The sequence below is a fragment of the Eurytemora carolleeae genome, unplaced genomic scaffold (genome assembly GCF_000591075.1).
Source record: "Eurytemora carolleeae unplaced genomic scaffold, Eaff_2.0 scaffold119, whole genome shotgun sequence".
Taxonomy (NCBI): Eukaryota; Metazoa; Arthropoda; class Copepoda; order Calanoida; family Temoridae; genus Eurytemora; species Eurytemora carolleeae.
Genome location: NW_019396072.1, coordinates 188,696 through 195,928, shown reverse-complemented (window position 1 = coordinate 195,928; position 7,233 = coordinate 188,696).

Below are 7,233 nucleotides of genomic sequence, written 5' to 3'. Positions count from 1 at the left end.
ACTTATTTTGATATGTTTAAGGATACCTGGAACTTATTAAGTATAGAGATTTAAAGTTTAAAGTTGGTCTTTTAATTTTTCTAAACATTTTTAACTTAAACATTAGCGAAATGAAAAAAGGTACAGCAGCAGGTGTGCCCTGTCGATAAGGGGTGACTGTTTTGGTGTAAAGTACTGAAGAGAAAAATTCTTCTATAAATTATAATTTGTTGTTTAGGAACAGATTCTAAAATATTCGAATCATATCCTGAACGTTTCCGATGGATTTCCTTGAATTTCATTATAAAGCTAGGGCGTTTTAAGCAATCTTGTTACGTTTTTCGTCTAGATTATCAAATAATTTAAAAAAATCAAATCTTGAAAGCAAGCCTCCAGAATTATCCATCTTCGTGATCTTAAAAAGAGCGAACTTTCGATCTTATGTATAGAACGCAAAAACGAATCAAATGAATCCATATATTGTACTCTTTTATACTGCACTCTCTGTTCACCTGTCATACCTACGGCAAGCCTCCCCCTTTAAAGAAATAAGACCGATTTTAAGCTGTTTTTTAATAAAGCCTACTTTTTTTGTGGTTGCCACTGTATCCTCCCCTAGGTGAAGTTTCAGATAACATTTTAATCAATTTGTTTCCTTGCATATTTATCTGACAGGGAATATTTTGAAGTATCAGTATTGGAAAATATATGAATAGTATTTATGTCATACTAGGCTTTTAGGGCGCTTCGCGCCCATCTTCTATTTCAATTTTAAACAGGTTCTCTTTTTATACATTGTAAAGCAAAAACAAAACAAAAAATTCGAGTAGATTTTATGAAAACAAATTTCGTGAATTTTCAAATCAAATTTTATTAGAGGCAAATTTTTATAATTCGATCATCCATAAACATGAATTTTGCACTGTGTTTTTCGGTACTAGCTTTTCATATCACAAAATTCAAATTGCTGTATAGAAAGAGTCATAAAAGTCGCATCCTGAGCAGTAAAGCCATTATAAAAATTATAAATTTAATATTCATTTTCTCAATTTACATTTTTTGCGTTCGGGAAATTCTTACTCTAAAGGAGTACTTTCAAATCATTAACACGAAACATGACATGTGGTGAATAGTTTTAAATGTCTTCTTCCATATACTGTATTAGACATTAGACATTTTGCAAATGTCATGTTTCATGGGACACCCTTTAAATACTTCTTAAATCACTAATTAAGTGAAATGGGTCTGTTTATACTACGCATGTTGATGAGTCTAATGTCCATTGGACTATTTAAAGTCATAACTTGAGTCTAAAAGTCGTCTTCCTATTCCAAAGTTTTCTGGTTCTCACTTTACTATTTTGTTCCGTTTTTTCCTTACATTTGATTTGAAAAAAAACGTTTTATTTTTATGTGTAACCTTGTACGTATATGTTAAGAAAACAAAACCCAAAGTTGTCTGTAACAATAAAGATTTATTTTAAGATAGACATCATAAATATTGTAAGTTATAAAATCATACTTTCACACTCGACTTTGAAAATTATAGTCTGAGGCCGTTCCTTCCATAAACTACATTGGTCTAGCGACCAACACATCGTCCCCCAAAGTACGTGAACTACACGACCAATATCTATAGAGAGAACGGGCTCTAGAAGTTATGAATTATTCTGCAGTATGTAATACACGAATGTCGTCTTCCATATTTTGTTATTTTCTACTCTTATCTTTACTAATTTCTTTTATAATGCTTCCTCCATTGTATTCTCATAATTTCTTCCTTTAACTTAACTTTATAATCTTCTTTCCTTTTACTAACTTTTATATTCTTTCTTCCTTCTCCTGATCTTTATATTCTTCCTTCCTTCTACTGATCTTTATATTCTTCCATCCTTCTCCTGATCTTTATATTCTTTCATCCTTCNCCTTCTCCTGATCTTTATATTCTTCCATCCTTCTCCTGATCTTTATATTTTTCCTCCCTTCTGATCTTTGTATTCTTCCTTCTCCTGATTCCTTTACACTTCCATCCTTCTGCTGATCTTTATATTCTTCCTTTCTTTTCCTGATCTTTATATTCTTCCTTCCTTTTCCTGATCTTTATATTCTTCCTTCCTTTTCCTGATCTTTATATTCTTCCTTCCTTTTCCTGATCTCTTTATACTCCTCTTGCTGCCCATCTAGATATTTTCTTTTCTCCATTATATTCTTTAGATTTTGCCATGTATAATTTTTTCATTTTCCCTTTTCTTGAAGTTGCCCAGATTGTCATATTTTTGAAACATTTAAAATTTAAGTTCATTGATCCTACCATTTTTAACTTATCCATTTATTTAACAGAAAGTTTTAAGTTCTAGCAACTAAAGTGATGTACATTGTACACATATCAAACTAGTTTTTATAAATACATAAATGAGTCATATATTTGACTAAAAAAAGATCTCCGTTAAACAAAGATATTAAAGTTTTGCATTTCTAACAGCAAATCACGTAAAAAAAAACAGGTTTTCAGTGAGAGATATGCTTTAAAAGTCCTAAAATCTTTTTTAAATTATTAAAAAGACGACATATTGTGGGATCGTAATTAAACAAATTGAGGCGTGTGGTTTTGCGTCAGGCATGCTGCTTTCTTCAAAGATCACGTGATCGATGAACCCAAAGGGTATTATTCCTTTGATCCTGTTCATGCCCCGGACCATTGGTTTGAACCTGTTCAAGTCTGGGAGGTGAAGTCTGCTGATATATCTGTATCTCCTGTTCATAAAGGTGATCCTGGTAAAGGAGTGAGTTTAAGATCGTATAAATCCAAATGCCTAATCTCTCTTTGGAACCTACCATGTTTGAGCCGCGGCTCAAATTCTTTAAATTCAACACCTGAACTGTTCACTTTAACTTTTCGTACATATCTGTACTGTACCAGTACAAACGTCGGACGCACAAACGTCGGACGCACAAACGTCGGACGCCACAAACGGCGGACAGTACAAACGTCAGACGCACATACGTCGGACCAGTACAAACGTCGGACCAGTACAAACGTCGGACTAGTACAAACGTCGGACTGGTACAAACGTCGGACCAGTACAAACGTCGGACGGGTACATTTATAAGAAAAAACGTCGGACTTGGTAGATTTTGAATGGACCATTGTTTTGTAAAAGTATTTTGAGAAAATGTGGAATAATTATTTTTCTAAAGTATTTCCTGTAAATACAAAATAGAGCTGTCCTTTAAATATTTTCAGTTGTCATTATAGTATATTACACTATATATTTGCAGATATTTACAGATAATGATAGTTAAATATCTATATATTTTTCTACCATGATTGTCAGTCTTGGGTTTTAAGATAACTTTGTGTTTAACCCAATAAACTAAATTCTGCAATTCATTGATTTGTAATGTTGCTCAGGGTTTTGTATGGTCAGATCAAACCTGGAAAAACATGACGAAAAATTCTTATCTGATCTTGTGTTCCCGGTGAACATATCACATAGATTCAGCCTGCTATAAAATGTTGTATTAGTTTTCAAGACAGGGTCTTTGAAGTGTCGCAAAGCCTCGGGCTTTTATTTTACTGCTTTAACTCACTGACAACCAAGACATCTGCAATTTAGAACTAAAAGCACTTTGTTTTAAGGTACAGTATTTAAAAAGTAATTAGAAAAATTCTAATCGATTTTTTCGTGAAAGCTTGCAACCTTTAAATCGTAGTGACATAAAAAACTATTTTCATGACTAAAGTCATTTATCACTAATAATCTTCTTAAAATTCAATTCTTAATGGAGTAATTGTAAACGTAATTAACAAAAAAGGACGATTTAACTTAAAGGGTATCTTTTTACTTTTTAAGATATGATGAAGCATGATGTAGAAAAGACTTGTTGGCTTTAATGACATAAAATAGTTTTGACTTTTATTGCCATAAAATATGAGCTATAAGTAAAAAAGTTATTTCTGAATTATAGAAACTTAAATATTTATACGAGCTTATAAGATATGGAAGTTAATAGTGAAAGATTGAAAGTACTTATTACATATTAAGCTTTGAAATATTTTAGGACTTTTGACTATCTATCTTACCACAGTCAAAAACTTCCTCCCCTACCCCCCCTCCTCTCAGGCCGAAAAAAATATATCGGCCAACAATATAAAATTTTGGATCAAATGGCCCAGAATTATGTATTTAATAATTTAATCAATGTTAAATTTGAGTTGAGGTTCCGTGATTTATCAGATGCAAACTTATGTTATATAGTTATGCAAACTTGTTTTATTTAGTGTATAACAAAGTCCCGAGGGGGGGGGATGGATAGTCCAAATTTTTGGACTAGGGCTAATTCGGACTTTAAGAGCAATGAAAATTAAAGATGTTACTGAGCAAAAGATATGAAATAGCTTGTTGAGCAATGAAATTAAAAAAAATTAATGAGTGATAGCAATGAAGTGTCTCTTTGAGCTTATCAAGTACGAAAGGACTTTTTGAGCAATTTTAGATATGGAAGGATTTTGTGAGCAATACAAATAAAAGGTTTCGTTTCTTAGATAATGCATATATTGTTGACTTAATTCATAAAATATGAAGATTTAATTATTTTTGTCATTAGCCAGGATCTCTCTCTCTCTCTTCAACACAGGAATGTTGGCGTTTTAAAGGCCATGACTTAAGTTGTGATTTTAAGTTACCTTTCTTTTAATTAAAAACGGTAACCTTTAAATCTTTTCTGATCAATGATGTGAATATCTTTTTTCTAGGTTAAAAGTGTATAGTTTGGCGTCAAACATTACAGTAATCAAATGATATAGCAACAAGGCGTATTTTCCGGGAGAATTATTTTTTATTTTTTACAAAAACGTTTTTGTAAAACATTGTAGCTTATCATAATCATTATCATTATTTCTATTTTTTTAACATACCCTAGACACTATACAACTAACTAGATTACATGTAGATGTAGATGTACATTTGTACTGCTATCTATTGTGTTTAAGGCATAGAGAATAGAATATATATTAGAGAGGAATTTTAAGAATCTCTCGGTATGAATTTTTTCAGTCCCTTTAAGCCTGAAAGGGAGTTCAAAGTGTACAAATCGTGTAAATGTTCCCAAATTATATGCAGTAGAGTACATTGATACAGTATGTTCCCTAGACTATTCATTTCAATTTCGAATTTTTTAAACTGTTAAATAAACTTTATAATGAATTAGGTGAATAAAAAACATCATTTGATTTATAGTTATAACGGAAAATCATCGTTTGTAAAGTGGAAGGCATAGAGTCTATGTGAAATGATAATTGGTCAATTATGAAACCAGCCTATTTCATAATTTGGTTTTCTTTTAACAATAATTTTAGATTTTCTATAAAATGATATTCCAGGGCCCAAAAGGTTATTTAGCATAAATATGTGAAGTACACCTGCAGTATGGAAACAGAACAACAAAATGGCCGTTTTACACTTTTTTTCTAGTAAATTCCCCTCTAATGTATATTCTATTCTCTATGGTTTAAGGTCCCCCCAGATTTTATTATGTACTGACAACATAAGTAAATGATTAAATGGTTACATAAAATTGCGTGTTACCATTAAAAAAAAATATTTTATGAAAATGATACGTACAGTTTTATTTTTACAAAAAAAAATCTCAAAAATATAAAAAAGTACGTAATGCTAAAATGATTTCATAAAATTCCGTGTTACCATTTAAATATTTGAAATATTTTAGGTCTACGATTACGACAAATGTGTTGGAAAGATATAGGGATTAGAAAATCAGAGTTTGTATCAAAGACTCAATTCCTTTAAAGAGACATGATATCAAATCCATTCTTGATCAGATAAAGTATTAAAGGGTACAGTTGTCAATAGGAAATAGGATCACAATCAGTTTATAAAAATTTCTGTTCATCTTCCTAGTCCTACTGTCCGATTGTAAATAGGAAATAGGATCACAATCATTCTATAATAATTTCTGTTCATCTTCCTAGTACTTGTCCTGAGCTAGGTGTATCAAGGAGTAGGAAAAATCCGATCTAATCTGTCCTCATTACTCAACTCAATTTTAATACAGGACAACCGTAACAGAATCATGAGATATGGGGGGGGGATGAGGAGGGAAAATGAACTAGGGGGAAAGTATATGAGATTGGTGGGGGGGATGAGGAGGGAAATGAACTAGGGGGAAAGTATATGAGATATAAAGAATATGAAGGAGGCAAAGGAAGGGGCAGGGAATAAACTATAGGGAGAGAATACAAATGGATCGTATTATTTTTTTAATCTAATTTGATGTATTTAAACTAAAGTTTGCTTAAATTATTTTTAGTTAAAACCAAGTAAATTGGATTCCTGTTTTTTTTTCACAAGGCAGCGTGCATGGGTTTTAGATATACATTGGTATCAAGAAATAATTAAATGTATACCTGAAACTTATTAAGTATAACGATTTAAAGTTTAGAATTGGTCTTTTAATTTTTCTAAACATTTTTAACGTTAGCGAAATGAAAAAGGGTATAGGAGCAGGTGTGCCCTATCGAGAAGGGGTGACTGTTTCGGTATAGAAGTTGAACTGAGGGTAAAGTATTAAAGAGAAAAATTATAAATTATAATTTGTTGTTTAGGAACAGATTCTATAATATTCTATTCATATCCTAAACGTTTCCGAAGGATTTCCTTGAATTTCATTACAAAGCTAGGGCGTTTAAGGTATCTTTTGTTTCGTTTTTTGTCTGGATTATCAAATAACTTTTAAAAATCAAATCTTGAAAGCAAGCCTCCAGAATTTTCCATCCTCGTGATTTTGAAAATGCGAACTTTCGATCTTTTGTACGAATTATATAAATTGCAAAAACGAATCAATGAATCCAGATATTGTTCTCTTTTATACTGCACTCTCTGTTCACCTGTCATACCTACGGCAAGCCTCCCCCTTTAAAGAAATAAGACCGATTTTAAGCTGTTATTGGATATAAACAAACAGATAGACAGACAAGCAAAGAAGATATAGATATATATATATATATATCTACAGGGTTTTTAAAAAACGTCTTTTTAAAATCTTACCTGATGAGGTAAAAAAATCTGCAAATGCATGTTTACATATGGACATATGGTTATATAAAGTTGTTTTATGACGCAAAAAACCTGAATTTTGCTGTGTTTTTCGGTACTATCTTTTCATATCACAAATTTCAAATTGCTTTATCTAAAGAGTCATAAAAGTCGCATCTTGAGCAGGTTACCCTTTATAT